The sequence below is a fragment of the Haliotis cracherodii genome, unplaced genomic scaffold, assembly GCF_022045235.1.
Source record: "Haliotis cracherodii isolate W230 unplaced genomic scaffold, xgHalCrac1.p SCAF_9, whole genome shotgun sequence".
Taxonomy (NCBI): domain Eukaryota; kingdom Metazoa; phylum Mollusca; class Gastropoda; order Lepetellida; family Haliotidae; genus Haliotis; species Haliotis cracherodii.
The window spans coordinates 31694304-31720102 of NW_027266343.1; the positions used below are offsets into that span (position 1 = coordinate 31694304).

The 25799-nt window shown below is 40.5% G+C and overlaps 1 protein-coding gene across 10 annotated transcripts in view; it reads right to left on the reverse strand.

Moving 5' to 3' along the window:
* LOC139452763 (5-hydroxytryptamine receptor 1F-like) overlaps positions 1-25799 on the reverse strand; it is a 194866-nt gene that overhangs the window by 32637 nt on the left and 136430 nt on the right. Inside the window, exon 1 of one of the 10 annotated variants that reach the window (XM_071234371.1) lies at positions 22293-22313. The exons of 7 other annotated variants lie outside the window; for them this stretch is intronic. The gene's annotated coding sequence lies outside the window, so the exon portion shown is untranslated. 2 more of the 10 variants (XM_071234364.1, XM_071234369.1) reach the window with 2 other exon arrangements.

The window sequence follows — 25799 nt, forward strand, 5'->3', positions numbered from 1 at the left end:
GTGGGGGCGGTCGGGTAGCCTAGTGGTTAAAGCGTTCGCTCGTCACGCAGAAGACCCGGGTTCGATTCCCGACATGAGTACAATGTGTGAAGCCCATTTCTGGTGTCCCCCGCCGTGATATTGCTGGAATATTGCTAAAAGCGGCGTAAAACCATACTCACTCACTCACTCACCATAGGATTGAACCATGCTACTTTCAAGGCTTTTAAAAGTAAATTATATGTTTCTCTTTCAAGTCATTTTTTTTCAGGGAGAACATTTTTGATTTTGTGATTACATCCAGTTTTGGAATACAGTTTACAGTATAAATCTCATGATTATCGGGATTTTAGCGGACGAGTTATCTCCCTTTGTTGGAACAACGTCAAAATGGTTCCCGGAGAGCTTTCTGCACGAAAACGGCTCGGTGATCTGGTCATTTTAAATAATATCTGTGAACAAAGCACCACTCGGTAACATACATTTCCACAAGACAGGTGGGCAGGACATGTTTGGCCGAGATAATGCACGCCTCTGTGTCCCTTTGTCCCATGTCTGGCACCGTCCGTCTATGACAAAGTAGTGATTAGGTATGTCCCACAGACCCGACACACAGGTGATTGGTGCCAGACAGCAGGTACACATGTGACATTTGGGTCTGTTCGTGTGCACAATCGTGGCCTGCATGATGACGCAGTACAAGCGAACTCTGCCAATGCAGTGATAAGGCCGTCCGTTTATAGGTCATGTAGTTGTATGTCTCAAAAGAGATCGACATGCCTCACTATCTGCAATTTTCAAGGAATTAATTGAAAAAAAGACTGCTTCTAGGAACTATGTTTCACTTCAACTGTTCCCTCCAATGCCACTTCAAGACATGTCTCTGGTTAGTTTCCAGCAATACCACCCCATACTGATCTCCTCAAAAACCGCCCTTGCAGTATCCAGGCCCCAACCGAGTTAGCCTAGTGGTTAAAGCGTTCACTCGTCACGTCGAAGACACGGGTTCGACTTCCAACATGGGTACAATGTGTGAAGCCCATTTTCGGTGTCCCCTGCAGTGATATTGCTGGAATATTGCCAAAAGCGGCGTAAATCCACACTCACTCACTCCATGCCAAATCCCCCGGTGCTGTAGCCGTGTCCCAGTCGTCTAAGGCGCTGCAGTTCGCTAACCATTGTTTTCCCTCACTTTCACGTATTGTATTCCTCCTGCGTCTATTACCCACATACTTTGTTAAATTAATTCCATGTCCAGTCTTCACCATCTCCTTGTTTTATCCCCGAACGTTCCCCTGCCTTGCCCATTCTCCACAGACCCTATGTAGTATCCCCGCAATGTTGCCGGGTATGTCTCTTTCTGTTCTAGACCACCCCCCGGTATGTGGATAGACTGTCTGCCCGGTGACAGATCTCTATCCGCGTAATTCCAAAAGACGTTACAAGATGGTGCTTGTTGTTTCCCTGCCCCACGATGGTAATTAAGGGGATAAAACAAGAACTTGGCTCCGTGTCAGTATACTGTGTCTGAGTGGGGCATTCATGGTAAACTGCGGCACGGTATCTCATTGGATTAGCATTATATTATTATACGTCAATGACAGGGGGTAACCAGTCTCGATTAAAACAAAAACTAAAACCGCCACACTTACATACTAGTGCATGCAGGTCGCTATACAAGTGCAATCTTGTACGCGATGTTCAACCTCATTTCACCTCACCTCACCCACCTCACTTCACCCCACCTCACCTCTACGTACCCAACAATGCTGCTCAACTATCTCTCGCAGCAACGTCGGAACATGTCCGACACTTAATTATCTGGAGTAACCAAAGCATCTACAGCCGTTTTTCCAGCCAAAGTCTCTTCCCTGCACAGACATCTTCATGCTATATTAAGATCTTTACCCAACTCTTCCCACCCATCTGACCTTTAAGAATGTAATCAAATACATGTTTGATAGAACCCTTCCACTTGCTCGCCCCTATCCATTCTGCCACGGACGCATGCGTAGCACAGTAGGTCATTATGACATAATGATGGACTAGGAAACCTTCTTCCTATTTCTCAATGGAATTGCTGGTGTTTTCCTGAGGAAAGGTGAGGAAACAGAGCATACCACGCATATAAAAATGTTTACGTAACTCCAAGACATATACAATGCTCAAACGGTTCAAATGGGTGTTTGGGGGGCTGCGGACGAGAGGTCATACGTCTGAACAATTTCACCCAATGCTGTCGGAGTACGTGCAATAACATTCATAATAATAATCATTCATAGGTTTGATCACCGTGCAGACATCGTATATATCAAATCAGCCACCCCTCAGTAAGATCATTGGGAAGTACGTGCCCACTGAAGGCCGTGCCAAGATTAGATCTGGAAATAGAATGAACTTCTTGGTAAGCACCATATCTGACCTTGTTATAATTGTTTAAGACAAAAGGCTTACATAACTGAAATACTACTCAAAGCCGCTGTAAGGGCAACTCACTCACACATCACACAAGGTCACAGCGCGCTGTCTAATGAAGCAGAATACCAGTACAGTAAACTACGTTTATAACGAACACGCTTGTAACGAACTGACGGATATAACGAACTTATTTTTACTCCCGACCATTTGTTGTAGATATGATGTATGTATGCTTATAACGAACTACGGTTATTACGAACTAAAATGAGTGGTCCCCTCGAGTTCGATATAACCGTAGTCTATTGTACGTTGAAGGAACCAAATGAAAACAGCCACTTAACATTTTATCTCCATATTGATGCGTCGGGGTAGCTTGGCGGTAAAAGCGTTGGCTCGTCACGCCGTTGACCCGGGTTCGAATCCCCACTTAGGTACAAAGTGTACACGTTTCTGGTGTACTCCGCTATGATATTGCTAGGATATTGCTAAAAGCGGCGTAAAACCATAGTCACTCTCCCTATATTGTAGAACTGTTCGCTAGATGTTTCTCGTTTAAACACACAATGTCCATGTTTGAAATACAGTAAAGTAGGGTCATAACGAACTCAAGGGGACTACTAACTTTAGTTCGTTATAACCGTAGTTCGTTATAAGCATATATACAGCATAACTACAGCAAATAGTCGGGACCAAAAAGTAAGTTCGTTATATCCGTCAGTTCGTTATAAGCGTGTTCGTTATAACCGTAGTTCACTGCAAATTGCTTACTGAGTAATAAGCCTATATCATGGTAGACTACTGATATCTCTTAATCAGCCTACAGGCAGTCAACAAGTTGCGTGATGAAAATGATATTGAATATGTATATAATACTGTCTGTGGACTATTGGGTTACATGCCCTCGTCCATGTACTTCGCGTGGACGTCCACGACGGCGCACGCAATCATCAATAAAAGTACTGACGTTAGATATGATCAATGGCCGCTGGCCAATATACCTAACTATACAGTACTTCAAGACAGATCATTGTGTGATTTTGAAGACAGCTCTCAAGGAGACCTAACTTCAGAAACTCAAGTCCAGAAAGAACTATGTGATTGAAATTGTAGATTACCCTTTGAAATAATATATCACATACCTATACACTGAAGTTTTCGAATGTATATACAATAAGGTGGTGTTTATAACTACAATGCGGACAGCGGGGTAGCCTAGTGGTTAAAGTGTTAGCCCGTCACGCCGAAGACCTGGGTTCGATTCCCCACATAGGTACAATGGCAGGGTTAGAGGGTAGATGGTGGGATAATGTCAGGGGGCGAGGCAGGAGGACAATGGCAGGGTAGAGGGTAGAGGACAGAAGGCAATTGCGGGGACGAGGGTAGAGGACGGGACAATATCAGGGGCGAGGCAGGAGGACAGTGGCAGGGTAGAGGGTAGAGGACAGAAGGCAATTGCAGGGACGAGGGTAGAGGACAGAGAACATTTACATGGGGAGAGGACAGAGGACAATGAGAATAACAGAGGACGGGAACAGTGAATAGAAGGCAAAGAACAGAATGCAGAGGGGAACGTACAGGAGCAATGGTCACAACTAAGGACAGGGAACAGAGGTCAATGACCATGGAAGGCGACAGATAACATTGGACTGAGACAAGAAAATGGAGGACTGAGACAGACAACTGACAAAACACAAAGGAGGCAGAGATGTGACCACATCTTCCATGAAATCTCTGCAGTATGCACTCGCTTGACATTGCACATTTAGAAAATCATGATTATATATCAGGCAATTGAAGATTTTTCATTCAGCACTGTAGGGGATAAATTAGCTAATATCTGCATGTGATCATGATCTGATGACAAACCCAACTACAGTAAACTACCGTACGGTTATAGCAAACTCAAAGGGACCACATATTCTAGTTCGTTATAACCGTAATTCGTTATAAGCATATATACAACAAATGGCAGGGACCTTAAAACCAGTTCGTTATATCCGCCAGTTCGTTATAAGCGTATTCGTTATAACCGTAGTTTACTGTAGTATAATATATTTGTGAAGCAAATCGTGCCCGTAACTCATGGTCCGCCATTACTCGGATACTAGCACTGTGTCGGACTTATCCGTCACCCACTTCCCAACAAAAGACTCGTATGAATATCCTGATTGAAATCTTTCCCGGAGAAGGTAGTAAGACAAGCAGTACCGAACAGGGACTAGTACGTACCGAGAGCCAATGTCATACTCTTTACAATGAGAAACAATGCACTAATGCGTACTTTGTCTACACATGTGCAGTCTGTTATAGGCGCTATGAATGCCACAGGTTTACACCATGCAGCGATCACGTGAAAGGATTAACACAAAATATCCGATCTTACATGTGATAGGTGGTAACACCCTGCAACCTTAATGGCTCGGGGAAATATGTTAAATAAGCTTTTTATACCTGCATATGATTCAGGCAATAAAGACCATATTATACAAGTAGAGTCACGTCAATACGGATTTTATACAATTAATAATGAGGTGCGTGAATAGGACATAAGCCCTATTCGCGAACACCTGGTGTCACTAGTGATATGATTGATCATTTTTATAATTTCAACACTATTTTCCTTTTTTGCCCAGTGGAATAATCATTCATAGGTTTGATCACCCTGCAGACATCGTATGTGCCAATAGGACATGTACCCTATTCGCGAACACCTGATGTCTGTAGTGATATTGATTGATCGTTTATATAATTTCAACGCTATTTTCCTTTTACGCCCAGTGGAATAATCATTCATAGGTTTGATCACCCTGCAGACATCGTATGTGCCAATAGGACATGTACCCTATTCGCGAACACCTTGTGTCTGTAGTGATATTGATTGATCATTTATATAATTTCAACACTATTTTCCTTTTACGCCCAGTGGAGTCTGTTGCCGCAGATAATCGAGACTGGTTATTCTTACGCCTTGACGTTATATTTTTATGATTATTAAATTAATGTCAAATACTGTCATCATGGAATATATATACATGACTCTTGCATTCTGGTGATGTCACTAAGGTATGTTTCATGTATATAAATGACACCAACATTTATTCGTAAATATGAAATGTGCTAATCCGGACAATTTCTATAGGTAAAGTATGGATTAACGAGGTCTCTCTGTTAACACACTTATATACAATGCCGGAGAAAAGAAAGTATATATATGAAATTGGATTTGACATACAAATTACAAACGTTTAGAAAACGTTTCAAGAATGATAACCGTCGCAGAAACACTGCAAACATCAAGTCCAAAGCACAACTATGATATCCACATAAAAAAAGTACAGAACCATCGAATAACCATTTCTTCCTTGTTTCATTCTCGTCACCATGAAATAAGGATGGGTACTTTCTTTTGTCCGACAGTTTATCTCAGTGCAGTTTGTGTTTACGAACACACACTATAGAATGTAAATTGAATTTTCATTTTCTAAAATAAATTACGTGACTACATACCCAGACATACTTATTTGTATTGTGAAACCTGTTTGACGAACCAATCAAGAAAGAATAGCTATTTTTACACTATGCTCGTTGAATAGAACAGCGTCACAAGTGTTTTGAGGACATGATCAACACAAAGAGGATGTACAACCAACAGATTGAAGACAGACATGGTGTCTGTTCTCACAGGAAATATATCAGGAAAATGCTATATCACTTTACGGTATTTTTATTATAAAGATATGCATGAATCAGGATGTATCAATGTGATATACCATCCCGGACTCTCTATGACTGTAATGATATATCCAATGGACTTGGGGATGGGAGGGGTGGCTGGTGGGGGGTGGGGGTTCGGGGAGTGGGGTGGGTGTTATAACCAGGATATATAATTTAACAATATGCATTGAAGTCGTTAAAGCGCTTTGTCGAAACTCGTTCCACACTTTCAAATTCTCTGCATAGTTTCCTTCATAGTCAGCCTTGAAACATGCGTGTGGACCCAGGGGGAACTAAGTGAATAAGGAAAAGCGATAAAAGATTGGATGCTACATTTCTTTCATATAGGCAAATCTGTGTTAAGGTTTATAATGTTTATCTATACTGGTGGTGAATAGTCTAATACCCTTACGTAAACATATAATAAATGGGAAAACTGTTAACGAAATATTAATAATTCATATTTTCATCACTTTTTTCCCGGTAGCAGGAAGTGTGAGGCATACATATTAAAATACGTGTTTTGTAGCGGAGATGCTTAGTTCTTTCGACACTTAGAGATATGGTAATACTGACGAACTGAAAAGAATTTAGATTAAAGGCCATTTAACTGTGCAGACCAAATTGTGTTACTGAACTCAGAAATATCTATTCATAACCCACGGGTCATACAGCTGCTTAGGAACTGACATCAGGAGGCATAAAAAACTACATGTTTCTGGAGCACGTTTGAGGAGAGCGGCAGGACGTTTTGTTTTAATTTCTAGGGGAAAAGGGTACACTTTTTATTTTTTCCCACCACGAATACCAACAAAAACTTCGGGGCACATATTTATATCGGCTGTGAGTTGTCGATATGGGCAACAGTGTCTTCTTCATACGACGCGGGAAATTTGAAAAAAAAGATTTTTGTTGTGGGCAATGAAAATGACTGAAGCGTATGATTTATAGTATTTTCGTGACCGTAACTTTTATTCCGCGCTCTTTATTACTGAATTATTTATGTAACATATGCATGTACACATAACGCATATTTAATATATTTCTACGAATACGTTTAGGGCGAGAAATATTTTCCTTTTGTAACCTGACACCATTACAGAGGGTACATATCATTTTGACGTGAACATGTACTGCACTTTGGTAGTGCACTGTCAGTACTGAAACTGAATTGGCCATGTCAAAATAAAATCAATTGTTATTTTTACATTTGGGATTAAGTCTTCCAGACAACAGCTGATACCTTTGTAAAAAACTAATATTCAACTCACGATATGTAAACTACCCGACGTGCTTCGCCTTGTCAAATTACAGTAAACTACGTTTATAACGAACACGCTTACAACGAACTGACGGATATAACGAACTTTTTCTTGGTCTCGTCTATTTGCTGTTTGTATGATGTACATATGCTTATAACGAACTACGGTTATAACGAATTAAAGTTAGTGGTCCCTTTGAGTTCGTTATAACCGTAGTTTACTGTAGATGTATATGCATATTACTGCTTAAACAAACCTACTCCAATTGTATTGATATTCATTGCCGATGATATGAATTACAGCTTTTTAAAAATTCTGCCGATCAAATGAACCATACCTCATTGGCATGCATTAATATTAACATTAGTCCGTATAAAAAAAGGTACTTACATGGACATACTGAAGGCTAGTGCCAACAGTTTTGTTCGTAATCCAGGACTTTATTTGAAAATAGGTATCACTTTATCTCATGAATATGCATTGAGATTGAAACAGCTGAACAATCAACTATTTTTACCTATTTCAGTATTCTATCTGTAGGTACGGCCGCTCTCAGCAATATTCCAGCTAAATGACCGTGGTCTGAACGCAACGAGTCTGGGCCAGACAATCCAGTAGTTGACATCATGAGCATCGATCTACGCAATTTGGATACGATGACATGTATCAAACAAGTCAGCGAGTCTGACCATCCGATCCCGTTAGTCGCCTCTTACGACAAGCACGGTATCCTCTTACGATCAGCATAGAACAGTATGGGGGCATGGGTGAGGTGCTCGCGGTGCCACTTGCCCCTCCCCGAACCCTAACACCCCTGTGTGTGTGTGTGTGTGTGTGTGTGTGTGTGTGTGTGTGTGTGTGTGTGTGTGTGTGTGTGTGTGTGTGTGCGGCTGCTTGTACTAGTCCGGACTAATGCCGGTTTAATAGTGCAAGCCCACTGAGATAAAATAACAGTTTAACATGAATACCCCACTCAGACACAGTATACTGACTCCAAGTCGACCAATCCTTGTTTTAGCCCCTTAATGCCGAGCGCCAGGCAGGGTAACAACAAGTACATCTTTTAACGTCTTTTGGTATGACGCGTCTGGTGATCAAACCCCGGACCTTCCGGTCTCCAGGCGGACGCTCTACCCCTAGCTTCAGATTGTAAAAGACATAAGAAGAGTTTATGTGATTAGTGAGTGGGGAAATCACGTTTCAACATTCCGCTCACGTAACATACTCGCTTCCTGGTCCATTGGTATTCTAGTCATGACCACATACCATAGCTGCCCCTACAGCAATCATCTCTCGCTAGTAATACTGAATAAACTCAACACACGTGCCACGTTAATATCTATCGTATGAGGCAATAAATACACTTCATCTAATAGCACTAATAGTGCTCCTCTTGATTCGTATTACCTTGCGTCAAATAACCACGTCTCATCGTGGATGTCAAGTGAGTACCGATTGTTAATAATTCAGCGAGGGATGGGTGGTGGGGTGGCGATGTCAATGGCGGGGCGGAGCGGGGCGGGGCGGGGCGGGGTCGGCTGGGGGAGTAGCGGTTGTGGAGCTGGATATACAGTATACTACGGTTATAACGAACTCAAAGGGACCCCTATTCTGTCTTACAGATCCTGATACAAATATATCAAATACAGCCCATGCAAGTCTATAATGTTTGGCAAGTCTAGATCACTGCAGTATCTGAAAATGAAGACAGTCACTGGGCTCCTTTTACTTTCTTTTTATTAAGATAACTGACCAACTGTTTTTTTCTTTACGATATGTTCATTTCAGAGACTAGATGTTAGTCCAAGGGACACTTTTTCTGATTCGTTATAACCGTATTTCGTTATAAGCAAATGTACGGAATATATACAGCAAATTGACGGGATAAAAATAGTTCGTTATATCCGTCAGTTCGTTATAAACGTAAATGTACTAAATATTCTATTGTGCAGGATGTTTCTCCCACATCGGGAACATGAAACCAATACCAGACCATCCATGTCATGTTGACACAGCAATTGAAACAACGCACAATTTATTTCCTACACCAACATGAAATTAATAATTCATGTTAAAGTAATTAAAGGGACGCAAGTAAACACCAGTGTTATCCAATATACCATTAAAACATGATCATTTCACAAAAACACCTATCAGGTTGCACGGTCATGTGATACAACGCGTAAAGTTTAATCGACTTGCAACAGTCACATACACACATCTCAAATAACAGCAGCATTATCACTCATGGGGCGTATTGAAGTCATTTCTAATTACAAAAACAACAGACGTCATATATTGTGGATAATTAATTGGCTCGGTTTCAAGGGGCAGGCTCATTTGATGACCTCAAGCAACATTCATTTTCGTGTTCAATCTAGCAGTTAACTATTAGCCTGTGCACACAAGATACGATACAACAAGTGGTTGCGATGCAAACCTACTTGGAATGGACACGAGGTGATGAAGACAAGATCATCTTCAATAAATAACATGAAATTAGTATTTCAGCTTGCTTAACACGCTGTACCCCATACCCTTCCATACAACATATTGTCCAACCCATCTGCCGCTGAGACTGTAATTGTGATTTAGTTATATCTGTACCCGAGAAAGAGAAATAAGGTGATTAAACAACATGAAACACAAATATCATCGTCTAAGGAAATCTCGCGCGAAAGCTGTTCCCCCGTTATTAGACAACCTACCTCCGATACAGCAACAGGCGATGTGATATGACACGTCACGGGTACATCTAGCTGTTCAAGTCACATACCACGCTGGCTTACAAACATATCACTAGCAGCAACCTGCCCGCATCTGCGGTGGCTGCTTACACCCGTAAATACATCGCAAGCAGGAAGTCGGGATACCCACAGTCATATTTGAAAACAAAAAAAACACACGCAGGCTTCCGTGAATGAGTCACTGAGAGAGGTTCTCCGTCAACAATACTGTCTGGCTTGTTCCTGAACTTGTACAAACGAATTAATCATATTGATTAAGCAACAATCGTCGATACCTAATCATTTATAAACCTTTCATAAATATAATCTTGACAAAATATTTACTTGTTATTGATCAGAATGGGTTTACTATGTGTTTGTACAAAAACAGTGCACTTGAGGATTGCTTGTTGGCGAGCCCAGTATACTCCGCGTCATGCACCATTTGAATCTACATATAGGATTAAATACCATATAGTTAAAGTACTGACAGGATAGGCTCCATCTAATTATAAAACTCAATATTTCGGACTCTTCGCTTTGCAGGCAACATGAACGAGGTTACACTGAACATTCGTCAAGTTAAAATGTTTCATTACAACCTTAACATGCATCAGTTTATCACTGAATCCTCGTCACAATAACGGTATATACTTACAGTGCTTGTTAAGTTATCACTTCTACCTCCTCACACAGTAATAATACAGCTATATTATGGCGGCCTTTAAATAGTCGAATCTGGACCAGACAATCCAGTGATCGATAGCTTGACCACCCCTTGACCACGCCTTTGCCGTCCAACATTAGTTTCTCTGGACCACCTCTAACCTGGAATGCGTGCGTGTGCGTGCATGTGTGCGTGCGCCAGGTGTGTTGATATTAATGGCATACAGCAAGTTTATTTTGTTATTAAAATACCCTTCAGGTCATATAATTACCATGCATGCCCTGTCTGTAAATACAGGGCTATTGTAAGTATTGTGAATGACGATGAACCAACGTTAATATGCAAGGTTTGTCGTATTAAATAAAATCAATAATGTTCCAACAAGATAAATACATATGCCCTTTTGAGAGTTGCGTCAGTTATAAAAAGTATGAAAAATCTATATGCATCCATTAAATATACAACAAAGCATATGTTAGTAGTTTGAACTGAGCTGAAAACACTGCTGTAAATACAATAGAGCGTTATGACATAACTGTGAAAACACGTGCTAATATGGCTATGGCCAATGTGAGGCGTTTAACCATATACCTGCATTCATTATGATACCAATGAGGCCAATTAAACAGAAAAATCAGTCTCAGCTATCTGCCGAAACATATTCTATTGGGCGTAAAAGGCAAAATGGTGATGGCAGTTACTGAAAGCATCACTGAAAGCAGTGTTCGTGAAAGAGTAATCATTTCCTGATTCACCTGTAGCGCTGACACTCACACAATATGCTTAAAAGTAGTGTTGTTTGTTGTTTATCGTAGGGGTGTGGGTGGAGGTGGGTGTCGGGGACGGGGTGGGGTGTGTATAGGGAGGTGGTGGGGTGGGTGTAGGGTGTGTGTATGAGAGGGGGGGTGATGTGTGTAGGGGTGTGGGTTGGTGTAGGGGAGGGGGGTAGGTTGTGTGTAGGAGAGGGGGTTGGGTGGGTGTAGGGGAGGGGGTGGGGTGGGGTGTGTGAAGGGGTTTGTGTAGGGTGGGTGTAGTTGAGGGGGTGTGGTGTGTGTAGGGGAGGGGGCGTGGTGTGTGTAGGGGTGTGGGTTGGTGTAGGGTAGGGGGTGGATTGTGTGTAGGAGAGGGGGTTGGGTGGGTGTAGGGTGTGTGTATGAGAGGGGGTGTGATGTGTGTAGGGGTGTGGGTTGGTGTAGGGTAGGGGGTGGATTGTGTGTAGGAGAGGGGGTTGGGTGGGTGTAGGGGAGGGGGTGGGGTGGGGTGTGTGAAGGGGTTTGTGTAGGGTGGGTGTAGTTGAGGGGGTGTGGTGTGTGTAGGGGAGGGGGCGTGGTGGGTGTAGGGGTGTGGGTTGGGGTGGATGTAGGGGAGGAGTGGGGTGGGTGTAGGGGTGTGGGTTGGGGTGGGTGTTTGGGAGGGGTGGGGTGGGTGTAGGGGTGGGGTGGGTGTAGGAGAGGGGGTGTGATGTGTGTAGGGGTGTGGGTTGGTGTAGGGGAGGGGGTGGGTTGTGTGTAGGAGAGGGGGTGTGATGTGTGTAGGGGTGTGGGTTGGTGTAGGGTAGGGGGTGGGTTGTTTGTAGGAGAGGGGGTTGGGTGGGTGTAGGGGAGGGGGTGGGGTGGGGTGTGTGTAGGAGAGGGGGCGTGGTGTGTGTAGGGGTTTGTGTAGGGTGGGTGTAGTTGAGGGGGTGTGGTGTGTGTAGGGGAGGGGGTGTGGTGTGTGTAGGGGTTTGTGTTGGGTGGGTGTAGGGGAGGGGTGGGGTGGGCGTAGGGGTGTGGGTTGGGGTGGGTGTAGGGGAGGGGTGGTGGTGAGTGTAGGGGAGGGTGTGGGGTGTGTTTAGGAGAGGCAGTTTTAATGTCCCGGCCCAAACTATTGTTATATTACTGATATAAAGATCACAATCATCCTATGAATTTCTGTGGTATGCCTTTTTAAGACATTTTTGCCATATCTGCAGCGTGTACGGGGTAACACGAACCGTCACGCATGGTTGCCTGATATAATTAAGCATACAAGACCCTGTTAGAAGTTGATCCCATGTGGATTAAGCAAACCTCAATGGTGGGGCGTCTTTTACCTACAGGCTGTTTCAGATGACGGGGTCGATGACTTATATCATATCAATTACTCGCCTGTGATAGGCCAAGAAACGGTCTGTTTGATAGTAGGTGTAGTGTGTCGTTGTATTTAGTTTGTAACTCCTGTACAGCGACAGACGCAGATATCCACGTTAACTGAATCTGCATGAGTCATTGTCATTGTCGATGCAACACATACGTGAGTTATTGATCAGAATGTGTTTACCAAAAGACAACGTGTTTGTACAAAAGTAGTGCACTTGAGGATTTCTTGTTGGCGAGCCCGGTATACTCCGCGCCATGCACCATTTGAATCTACATATATGATTAAATACCATATAGTTAAAGTTCTGGCAGGATAGACTCCATCTTATTATGAAACTCAATATTTCGGACTTCGTCTATCCGGATTCTTCGCTTTCAAGGCAACGTGTGTGTGTGTGAGAGAGAGATTGTGTGTGTGTGTGTGAGTGAGAGAGAGATTGTGTGTGTGAGTGAGAGTGTGTATGTTTCTATCTGTCTGTGTGTGTGTGTATGTGGTTACTGGATATATACCTATGTGTATACTACTCAATGTATGTGTGTGTGCGTGTGTGTCTGCCTGTGTGTGTGTGTGTGTGTGTGTGTGTGTGTGTGTGTGTGTGTGTGTGTGTGTGTGTGTGTGTGTGTGTGTGTGTGTGTGTGTGTGAGAGAGAGAGAGAGAGAAAGAGAGATTATATATGTGAGTGAGTGTTTGTGTGTGTGGTTAGGGGATTGTGATGACGTCACATGCGACATTAACTATTATTTACCATTACTTACATGCCCTGGAGAGTACTAGCCTATCAGAAAATGATTCTCCAAATCTCTGAAGACTTGTCATTATTTTCCATTTATTCACGTGCACATTACCATGATTCGTTTATCCAGACAATATAACGTCCAAACGAACGAGGTTACACCAAACATTCGTCAAGTTAAAATGTTTCATTACAACCTCAACATGCATCAGTTAAGTTTATCACTGAATCCTCGTCACAATAACGGTATATACTTACAGCGCTTGTTAACTTATCACTTCTACCTCCTCGACTCCCTTGTGGCGTCCCCAAGAGAGGTAATTAAGGTAATTACCGTTAAACACATGATTATCGTCATAACCAGTCTCTCCGCATGCGCTTTACGGGATCTCATTAACACAACACTTCAAGCAATCAGCCGCGTCACGTGAAATACACACCCACCAGGTGAAGACTGTGATGGCGCGGGAGTCGACTTATCCCGCCGTCATGTATAGTTCGTGCTCCAGCTGTTTAGCAGTGTTACTGTGTTATATATAAATATACATATATATTGATAAATCGACCCTGTACAACCTCATGCAATTATTACCTTGTCTGCTGTCATATTCCGCCATTCGCTATATTAATGTAGTTATATTTATATAGAATTGCTGAAATTACATGTGTTAAAACCTTTTTGATTAGTTGAATATGGAGCGATATATCACAGCGCTGTAGAACGTACTGAAATGAAAACTGAAGCAAACAAACTATTGTGCGTTTAGAATGCTTCACCTGTTGATGACCAATAATTGTCTGTGTGATTTATTGGCGATGTGTAAGGGAAGGGATGAAACATTAAGAACGATATGCTTAATATCGACAACGATAACTAACTAATACACAACGAATAAGGTTAAATATTTCATATGTTAGCATGCCATTCATCGATTAATGTTTCATACATCTAGCCTGATCGGAGCAGCCTTGCATTGATTATATAAACCATCAATAGTCATTCAATTATATTCGTATAACCAAAACATATATGTACAGTAAACTACGGTTATAACGAACTTAAAGGGACTGCTAATTTTAGTTCGTTATAACCGTAGTTCGTTATAAGCATATATACAGCATAACAACAGCAAATAGTCGGGACCAAAAAAGTAAGTTCGTTATATCCGTCAGTTCGGTATAAGCGTGTTCATTATAACCGTAGTTTACTATAATATGAATCTATTTCATGGTGCTGTTACAGTTATTGACTCGAGAGTTTTAGAATGAACATGTTGTTGAGAAACTGAACAACGGTGGAGAAAGATCTGTGACACTGAACCGTAGATAAAATAGAAGCACAACATGCCAGCGTGCTTCAGAACCCAGTAAAATGTACTCGCTGACGACGTTCAGCTGTCCTGCATCTATTTCCAATGCAGGTCAAGACGATAGTCGCTATATCCCACTTGGTTATAACAAGTATTCACAATGTCCTACTTCAATATATACGATATTTACCATATCCTTCGTTATATCCGATATTGTCAATATCCCACTTTGTTTTATCCGACATTGTCTATATAATACTTCGTTATATCCGATATTGTCTATAGCCTACTTTGTTTTATCTGATATCTGATATAACTATTATAAACGATATTCTGTGTTATTACTGATATTTTCTATATCATACTTTGTTACAACCGGTTTTCGGTTTTTCATATTTCGTAATAGTCAATAATCGTCATGTCCTACTTCGTTGTCACCGATATTTCCTATATCCTACTTCGTTTTATCCGATATTCGCTATGTCCTACTTCGTTATAACCGATATCCGCTATTTCCTTCTTCGATATATCCGATATTGTTTATAGCCTACTTCGTTATATCCGATATTATCTATAGCCTACTTTGTTACATCCGATATGTGATATCCATTTAAACCGATATTCCCTCTATCCTACTTCGTTATTACTGATATTTGCTATAGCTACTTTGTTATAACCGATTTTCGGTTTTTCCTTTTTCGTAAGTCGTTATGTCCTACTTCGTTATAACCGATATATAATACTTCGTTATATCTGATATTGCCTGTATTCTACTTCGATATATCCGATCTTAGCTAAGTCCTACTTCGTTATAACCGATATTCGCTATGCCCTAATTCGTTATAACCGATATTCGCTATGCCCTAATTCGTTATAACCGATATTCGCTATATCCTACTTCTCTATATCCGATATTTCCTAATCCTACTTCGCTGTAACCCATATCTTACTTCATTATATCACATGCCAAAATCTCGAAGCAATTCAGTGACTGTAGCAATGATTCCCTCGGTAAATATTTTGCCACCTTTTTTCATGGAAAAAATATAGTGACACACATAAAACTATCAAGTCTTAATGTCCCTTTGTTTAGCTCTCCAATAACTCACACTTCAGCTACTTGAATAAGAAACACACTATTGGAAATTACTCGAGTCTTGGAGTCTGCTGCTTGTCGCCAATATTGACTTGTGTCGTTCTTTTAGCGTGTGCAAAACATTCCCCACACAGACTGTCACGGTGGGATTGTCATGGCGTCATTAATGTGCACTTGGTACGTTTTTTATTTGTTAATCTGTATTCCAGTGTTTCATATATGACCGTGCATGGTAGCAATGATATCGCGCTGTTTTCATGACTGCTAGGAAATTATATTTTTTTATATCAACATAAAACACAATACAAATTATGACGGCTACTTCAGGTTTTATCAACCAGGATTATATTGTTGTTGTCACCATCAGCAATATTCCAGCTATATGACGGCGGTCTGTAAATAATCGATTCTGGACCAGATAACCCAGTGATTGACATCATGAGCATCGATCCACGCAATTGGGATATGATGACATGCATCAACCAAGTCAGCGAGCCTGACCACTCAATCCCGTTAGTCGCCCCTTACTTGGAAATTGGATTTGACCAAAAACGTTATCAAAACTTTACCGGGCTGAAAAAAGTCGCCGAAACACTGCATACTTAAAGTCCAAAACACAACAATGACACCCTAATCAAATACATTTCGGTCGGGTAGCCTAGTGGTTAAAGCGTTCGCTCGTCACACCGAAGACCCGGGTTCGATTCCCGACAAGGGTACAATGTGTGAAGCCCATTTCTGGTGACAACCTCCCCCCCCCCCCCCCCCCCCCCCCCCCACACACACACACCGTCAAACATAGGTGTATACTTTTTATTTGCCTGGCAGTTTATTTCGTTTTAACGAGGTTACATTGTATGTGGTATATTGTTCCATGCACTGTGTAGCACAGTAGTTATTGCCTTTGAAATGGTTCCGTCATAGAACATTTAGTACTAATTTGAAATACAAGAAGGAATGATTAATGATTACATGCTTGGGCTATGGCGGTCATACGATTCTCCGACTGGGAAATGTCATTGGTAAGATCAGCTCTTGCGATGGCTAGTAATGAATGCCATTGTTTGAGTGGTTTATCATTATATAACTTATGGGCATGGTATATATAAGCTACCAGTACATAAAATATTTTTTATGTCATATAATGCTGCTATAGCTATTAATCTTTCTTTTCACCTGATCTGAACCGATCTGTTTCTGACCTAAACCCGAGACTGTCCTGAACCTGGTCTGATTTTGAAATTGATCTGATTTTGAAATTGATCTGATTTTGAAATTGACCTGACCTGGCCTGAAACGTCCTGAGCCCGACTTGAGACACACGGAAGACTTGTAATTATTTTCCATTTATTCACGTGCACATTACCATGATTCGTTTATCCAGACAATATAACGTCCAAACGAACGAGGTTACACTGAACATTCGTCAAGTTAAAATTTTTTATTACAACCTCAACATGCATCAGTTTATCACTGAATCCTCGTCACAATAACGGTATATACTTACAGCGCTTGTTAACTTATCACTTCTGCCTCCTCGACTTCCTAGTGGCATCCCCAAGAGAGGTAATTACACAGAGGGAGAGAGAGAGAGAGAGAGAGAGAGAGAGAGAGAGAGAGAGAGAGAGAGAGAGAGAGAGAGAGAGAGAGAGAGAGAGAGATTCTCCAGCTGGAATCAAGTGCCAGGAACTAGGGGGTGTAAACAAACAGGTTGCTTTGAGCCAATACCCTACAACATGCACGCAATAAAAGGAACATTTCAAGTAGGATTGTGTTTTATGAAGTTTAAATGAAAAAAGACATTTGTCTTGTATTATCTTGAGAGTGTTTCCCCTAATGATCACAACGGTTGGCATGATTGTCGTAAATTACAAATAAACATGTTTTTTGCCAACATACGGCCTGTATATTTCACGACCATCCATCATGATATAAAAACAGAAAGCGTGTAGTCAACATGTTTGAAATTCCATTCGGCTATTCTGAGCTGTACTTATACCTGTTCGCAGAGGATTTATTTCACATTAGAATCAATATGGTATACCATCACATTACTTAAAATTAATGTCAATGTTAATTATTTTATAGATATCAGAAGACGCTAATGTGTCTAAATGTGAATACAATTACTCAGCATGTCTCCTTCATAAAACATGCACTTATTATTAAATTAACCTTACAGATTACACACATATTATCTGTAGACGAAGACGAGGCTAACAGACGTTGATATCTATATTCTGTAGTCTCTGACATCGGCATGAAGGTCGTCCTGTATCGAATGTCACACAGGCGGTAATTGATTTTGACTACATAATTTTCCATGTTCCTTAAAAAACTACCACCTGAGCCTGTTGCAGAGTGTAATATCAGTTAACGTTTTATGTAAATATCAAAAATCATTTGTGTTGAAACAGTATCAGTTTATCACGCTATAGTGAACCCTCGTTAATCGGGACCCCATCCGCCTTGATGCCTGAACTATTACCGTAAGGACCTTTAAATATTATCAAGGGATGCTACTCCAGTCATTTGTTAATACGGACATCTGTTAATCCGGATGATTAATCTTGAACCACTAACGTCCGGTTTAACGGAATTTCAGTGTATCAAAATCTTGAAATCATTAAAAACATCTTTAGTAACATGTAAAATCGAACGGGTCCCTGTTGATAAGGAAGTGACAAGGTAATATGCTATCACACAGTCTATTAATGAAATATACAGACCCACTCTGGACACAGGTGTCCCCTCGTCATCGGTGATTGAACTAGTCCCAAAGGTTACATAGCCTATGAAAGTGATATCATGCTGACGATAAGCACTGACAAGCTACTATCTCGTTTGTCATGCATACGCATGCAAATTTGCATTTGTGACTTCAGATGTTTCCAAACGATCGCTTCTACTGTAAGAGTATGTTATCTGTCGATAGACTTATTCCAAAGTACATTGATAAAAAAAATACAACCTTGGCGCCTAGAAGGTGAGAGGTCATATGTATATATATATAAATCTATATCTATATATAACTATATCTACATATATATATGTATTGAAAAATAGATTCAATATATATATTCGAACTCATTGCCTGTCTTATGATTATTTATTTCATACTTATATTAACAGCTACTTTTTAAATATTAGTAAAAATACGCTTTGTTTTGCCTAATTATGAATACCTACAACTGAAAATACATTTAGTCTCAGTCGACTATATAAAACTAATTTCTTCCGTTGTAATGTCCAAAGCGTGTCTGTAGCTGTCAAAACCTGTCAATCATAAGATAACACTGTTTATGGTGTATATTCCGGGCTCCCCTGGACGCGTGCCAGCTGTATATTGGCGTTATCTCTAATTAGGTACAGCATGAAACGAACAAGACACAGGTCGTAATAAAATGCATATATCCTGATCACATGCAGTGAAATTAACATCGCCTGTTGAGAACGCCCGACAACATTAAACAAACTTTCAGGTGTGTAATCTGCAACCTTGATCCAAACGGGAGGCTGATGTTTCTAAGTGGTGTCAATTTTAGTGTCTCATTAAGCGGCTATTGCTTCAGAATTTGAGTAAATATTCATTAGAGTTGGTATCATGAATACCCCAAAACGCATTTCAACGTTGTTTTTTAATTAGGTCGTAAAAATGTAATTTGTACAGTATAAATAGACAACATTTAACCTTCTATATAATTATGCTCAGTGATGTTTGAAACAGATGTAAGCATATGGTTTCTTGGGCCTTATCAAACACCAGGGTCTTTGTCATAGTCAGTGTAGAAGTCATATACATAAGATAGTGCATGAGTATATAGTATATAGTTCAATTATAGAGAAACAGTAGTCTACCATACAGACCCTGAAACAAATTATATCCAATACAGCCCATGCAAGTCTCTAATATTTGGCAAGTTTAGATTACTGCAGTATCAGTATCTGAAAATGAACAGAGCATCTGAGCTCCTTTTTATTATATTTCATAACTATAATTTAACAACTGTTTTTATCTGTAAAATATGTTCATTTCAGAGACTAGATGTAAGTCTATGGAAAGAGGTATATTGAAAAATAGATTTATCAAATTATATGCCATACTCATTTCAAAATCATATTTAATAATGTAAATAGTATTTGACAGTATGACTGTTACCAAAGTGTATATACGTAATTGTAATATGATGCTATCCTCTTCCTGACTCACACGAAATTGCGAATCATATGCATGTAAATACATGAGAAACATGTCGAATTCAATATGGCCTTGACTATTGTCCAACAGCATACGTTTGTGTAAATTAATATGATGCATTACTACGATGTTAACAGTGTAATGACATATCACGTAATTATCATTCAATATAAATCCCTTTTACACAATTGTAAAGAAAACACAAAACGATCATGTACCAGCCAATAAACCTTTTTCTCCAATCTTTAGATCATAATACACATGAAGTTTATATCTGCCTTTGGCAAAAGCGATTAGATTTGTCAAAATGATATTTGCTAAGACATTTAACCGATATTCAAAGGTTGAAAGCACGTTTGTATGTTCGTGGACGGTAGCCCGAGGCGGCGTCATGCACGACTTTACAACATTATAAACATAAAAACAACCACGGCAGGTAGTGGGAAGGCTATACTCTCGGGCAAAAAAACAGAAGGGGTATATGATGATAGCATTAAGGTACGGCAATGATTTTAACAGTTTTACGGGGTCAAAGGTCACGTTTTTACCTTGGGGTTGACTTTCAGGTGTTGCCACGTGAGGTAGAAGAAGCTTATAAGGTATTATATTATTATATGAAAAAAGGTTCAGATATGTGTATTTATGAGCGTCATGGCAACAGCTGATGCTATGTTTTTGTTTCATAATATTGCTATGACTGGTCGTACATCACAGTGTTGCTCACCTAGAAACTTCATAGAATATTATCACTCTGATGTTAAGACTATCAGACTATCATGTAACGCTTTGAGTAACCCTTGTGTGGAAACGTATTATTTTTATTAATAATAATAATATATCATCATCATCATCATCATCATCATTATTATTATTATTATTATTATTATTGAAACACGTATGTTCTTACTTATTCAGGTATTTTACAGCGGTATTATTATTATTATTATCATTATAGAAACACGTATGTTACTGATTAATTCAGGCATTTCACAGCCGGAAATTGTCAAGAATCAGTATCATGTAAATTGCAATATGTAAGAATAAGAGACATCCTATCAAATACATAATGATATTTTAAAGCTGAAACAATTGTGAGGAAATAAAATGAGAATCATGCACTGTACGTGTTGTCGGGACAGCGTTTCTCTACTCCTTCAATACCGGCAATGCGACGCTGCTCGGCGCGACAGCTGCCGTGTTTTAGTTGCGAGAAACTTTATCCATCTACAGGGTGTTTTCACTCCAATAAAAAACATGGTGAAAACGATCCTCAGATACAGGCGCGAGATGGGGCTCTCCAATCTAGGTTTATCGCGAGACTCGAACAGCGGGGTCAAACACATAAATCAGTTAATATGCCCAATTTCTCAACCGATTGCTTGTCAATCAACGCACAAGCTAAATGGATGAATGTATGATGTGGAAATATGTCAGAGGCTGCGACACGACACATCCACACCCTAAAGGCATATGGTGTTTGCATAGTAGATCTTGAAGGACTTCTTATCTTAACTACATGACCCGTCAAAACTAGATATGAACGAAATAAAAATAAGCAGAATGTTTTAGTAGTCATCATTAATATTCATGAATATACACCAGTGACCCGAATGCCTGATTGACATGGACATGATATTGACCAGGGTACAAGGCCTGTAGAGAGTTTTAGTAGCTGTCATGTACATGCGGCGATCATCACCACGTGTCGTCACTGAAAGTCGCCGAACGCCGAAACGTCCTCTGAGACAACACGTCCATATTGTAAAACCCTTGATTCATCCAATACTAAACATGTAACTAAATATCAGTCAATAAACAACCAACCTACCTTGCACTGTAACACATAGTCCTATAATGCTAGGAGAGGATTCTCCTTCTCATTCATTTAACATAACCCGGAAAAGATTTCCCACTGAATCCAACTCAGAGGAACAGTTCACAATTGTGACACATGGCCAACGGAGCGAATCGCTTTATCACAAAAAACGAAAGCACTTTATATGACGGACTCAATTGCTGGTGTCTCGCGCTACAACACGCCGTAATATCTGCCAGCCCAACTTGGACCCACCTCCCGCTTCTAGGCGGAGCGCTGACTGGGTCAGGATCCTTGCGGGTTTAGAATCCTCGTTCAGAGCGGGAGAGCAGTCTTTGACTGTAGCAGATTAAGATCTGTAGTGCTGCGGTAACGTGGACGCTTTGTAAAATAATCCTTCGCGTCACGCTAAATGCTAGCGTTATTTTTAGCTTCCTCGGTCTATTTTAGCCTATGCACTGTATATTACATCCCGACTCCCCGCTTCCTCCAGTGAGGCACACACATCCAGAGAAGCTTTCCCTCATACATAATCTATAGTTCCAGCTGAATGGCGATGTACTTTTACCATGTGGGCTCTCAACATCCCCAACCCCCTCCCCCCTTTACCAAATCCCTCCACACAATACTAGCAACAGGTTCATACTATCGAATAAGATAGAATACACTTTAAAATGATGTCATGCGTATTATTATTATTTAGTTAAGTACAGATTCAGTGTTGGGCCGCTAGTACCTCCACACATATGTACTTTGTAATAACTGAAATCCTTTAATCATTTAGAACAACAATTTAGAGCTAAACATTTCTTATTGATATCTTATTATATCATGCCTCTTATTAATATCTGGAATTCTCCTGTTTTATAACTGACTACAGTTTAACACAAATAAACTCTCTCCACATGATTTGCACATGAAAAATATATTGGAAAGAAGCGGAACATATTTCAATTATATGTTATTATAAATATTTGCCCACGTCTACTGTTACTGGCAATTATAAATTTGACCTTCATATCTGCAGATGTTGGGCTGTCGATTCTAAAAGTAGAGCAGTTTCATAAACTAGCCAGCAATCAACACAGCCCTCAATGAGGACACGTGACTTGTGTGGGAACGAATACTGCTAATTGCACGCATCATGTGCAGTAAAACTCAGCTACGGCCAGTTATATCCGGAAATGATACTTGTTTATATAGGATACAGTAAATGGTAAAACCGGCCAATTACCATCATTCCCTTATTATTCTGAAATTTATACATATTTATACATAAACCTAGATTGACCGAAATGTATTAATTTCCTCAACCGTTGAACATCACGGGGATGTATCAAGATACTAAACCGAAGCTAGCTGGCTATAATTAGAATACAACTATATACATTCCTGAATCTAATTACCAGGTCCAAAGCTTTTGTATGTACCCATAAATGTATACTATAAACTCTTTTACAAGTTTATTATAGCAGAAATTGATTGACACGCGATGCTGCGCTATAATAGTGTGGTAAAATGTATCAGGCTTCTTGTCAGAAGGCACATGCTGTATAATAGCACGAAACTTACTGCTATTTGGCAGCACCGCGTCTACAGACTGGTAGTAATTCCCGTGCTCGTTTATCTTGCTGTGCTCATCGCCTATACCTATAATTTTAACGCATAAATGAGCCAAATGTTGAGATATAATGATTAGTGCCTATTGTTTTCAGATCAGATAAGCCAGAGCTCCGCGGGGCTGTGTTGTGAGGGAACCACAGATCGCGATTTAAGTGTAGTTCATTGTTTGTGTGCATTGTTACGTATACAACTACCCCGGGTCGGTGCAGGCACCCGTATTGAATATTAACACACAGCAGATAGCAAGAACTTGCAGGCATACAATGAATATACACCCACTAAGACATTTCTTATATAAATACCAATTAACCACAATTACCATGATGGAATAATTATTAAAATGAACAACCTCTACCTGGGTGGTCTACGATTGGGTGTAGGCTTGGACAATTGACAACCCTAGCAAATTTTCTTCTTTGTTTGCCAACTTTTTTTATGCACAGTGGAACCTGTCTAAACCGAACGTGCATGAAACTGAAGGTGGGAGATGGTGGTCCAGATTAATAAGATTATAGATTATTAGATTTATCTTTGGGAGTTGTCTTCCTTGTGTCAAATATGAGTGAGTGAGTGAGTAGTGTTTTACGCCGCTTTTAGCAATATTCCAGCCATATCACGGCGGGGGACTCCAGAAACGAGCTTCATACATCATATTCTTGTGGGGAATTGAACTCGGGTCTTCGGCCTGTCGAGCCAACACTTTACCACTAGGATACCCCACAGCCCCATGTCATGTATGAACAAACTTAAAGAAATATTTATTTAAGATTTACCTAATGATAAATTAACGTGGTAGATTCGGGACCGTAAATTTGGTCCGGTATTGACAGATATCCGGATTAGTCATAGTTCGGTTAAGATAGATTCCAGTGGATATTTATCCAGCAGCGAATACCCTAATTTTCTGGGAGACAGCGTATCAGCTAGATACAAATCCCTTGATATAACAATAGGCCTTAAGCTGGAAGTACACTGGCGTACAGTCCGCCTTTAAGATACGCCCGACCTTCATACCCATCGACGTGACGTAGCTTATTCTTAGCATCCACCGCTAATACTGCTACTACAATTAATATTTATAAAAAACGGTTTTAAACAGATCAACCAGCAATGTTTACATTAGTTTCATCAGCATGTTAAACCGGGCATAAAGGGACTTGCTAAATTGCGTTTAGAGAATCGTCAATACAAACAAATGAAAAGTAAACATAGCGGTAGTCACGTCTTCGTGAATTCGATTATCGACCCTGAAACTAAATTAAACCACGTTACTCCGGATTTCCTGTCAATAGTTACCACGGAGGATAGACAATATGTTCGCAGGTTGTGAATAGCCATCACCGAGAGTGTCTGCAAAAGCGTATTTGATGATGGCAACCGAGCCCCGAATGCGTTTATTTTTGTACGAAGTATTGGATTAACTACTGAATGAGATGTGTTTGCATCCACATCAATGTGGATACAGCTACACCTGTATGGAGCATGATGCATGGTGTATTCTTCTTCAGAAATAATTATACTCGCATATATAATGCAAAGCTTCTACTCAGTTATAAACGATGTTAATATTGTTTAACCCCGGAGTCAACAATTTTCCATCGTTGTCGTGCGGGCTGTAAATAATCGAGCCTGGACTAGACAGACCTGTGATTGATATAATGAGCAATCTCACACGCCGGCGGGGTACGATGATATACAATTAACTAATTCACTGAGCGTGACCACCCGATCAATTAGTCGCCGCCTATGACCAGTATATGTAACTTATGGACAGTCATGTCACCAGTCTTAACGCAATGATCCCCTCTCGACAATCTTAACGCTAGGATCCCCTCTCGACAATCTTAACGCTAAGATCCCCTCTCGACAATCTTAACGCTAAGATCCCCTCTCGACGATCTTAACGCTAAGATCCACTCTCGACGATCTTAACGCTAAGATCCCCTCTCGACAATCTTAACGCTAAGATCCCCTCACGAAAATCTTAACGCTAAGATCCCCTCTCGACAATCCTAACACTAAGATCCCCTCTCGACAATCTTAACGCTAAGATCCCTTCGCGACAATCCAAACGCGAAAATCCCCCCACAACAATCTTAACGTTAAGATTCCCTCTCGACAATCCTAACGCTAAGATCC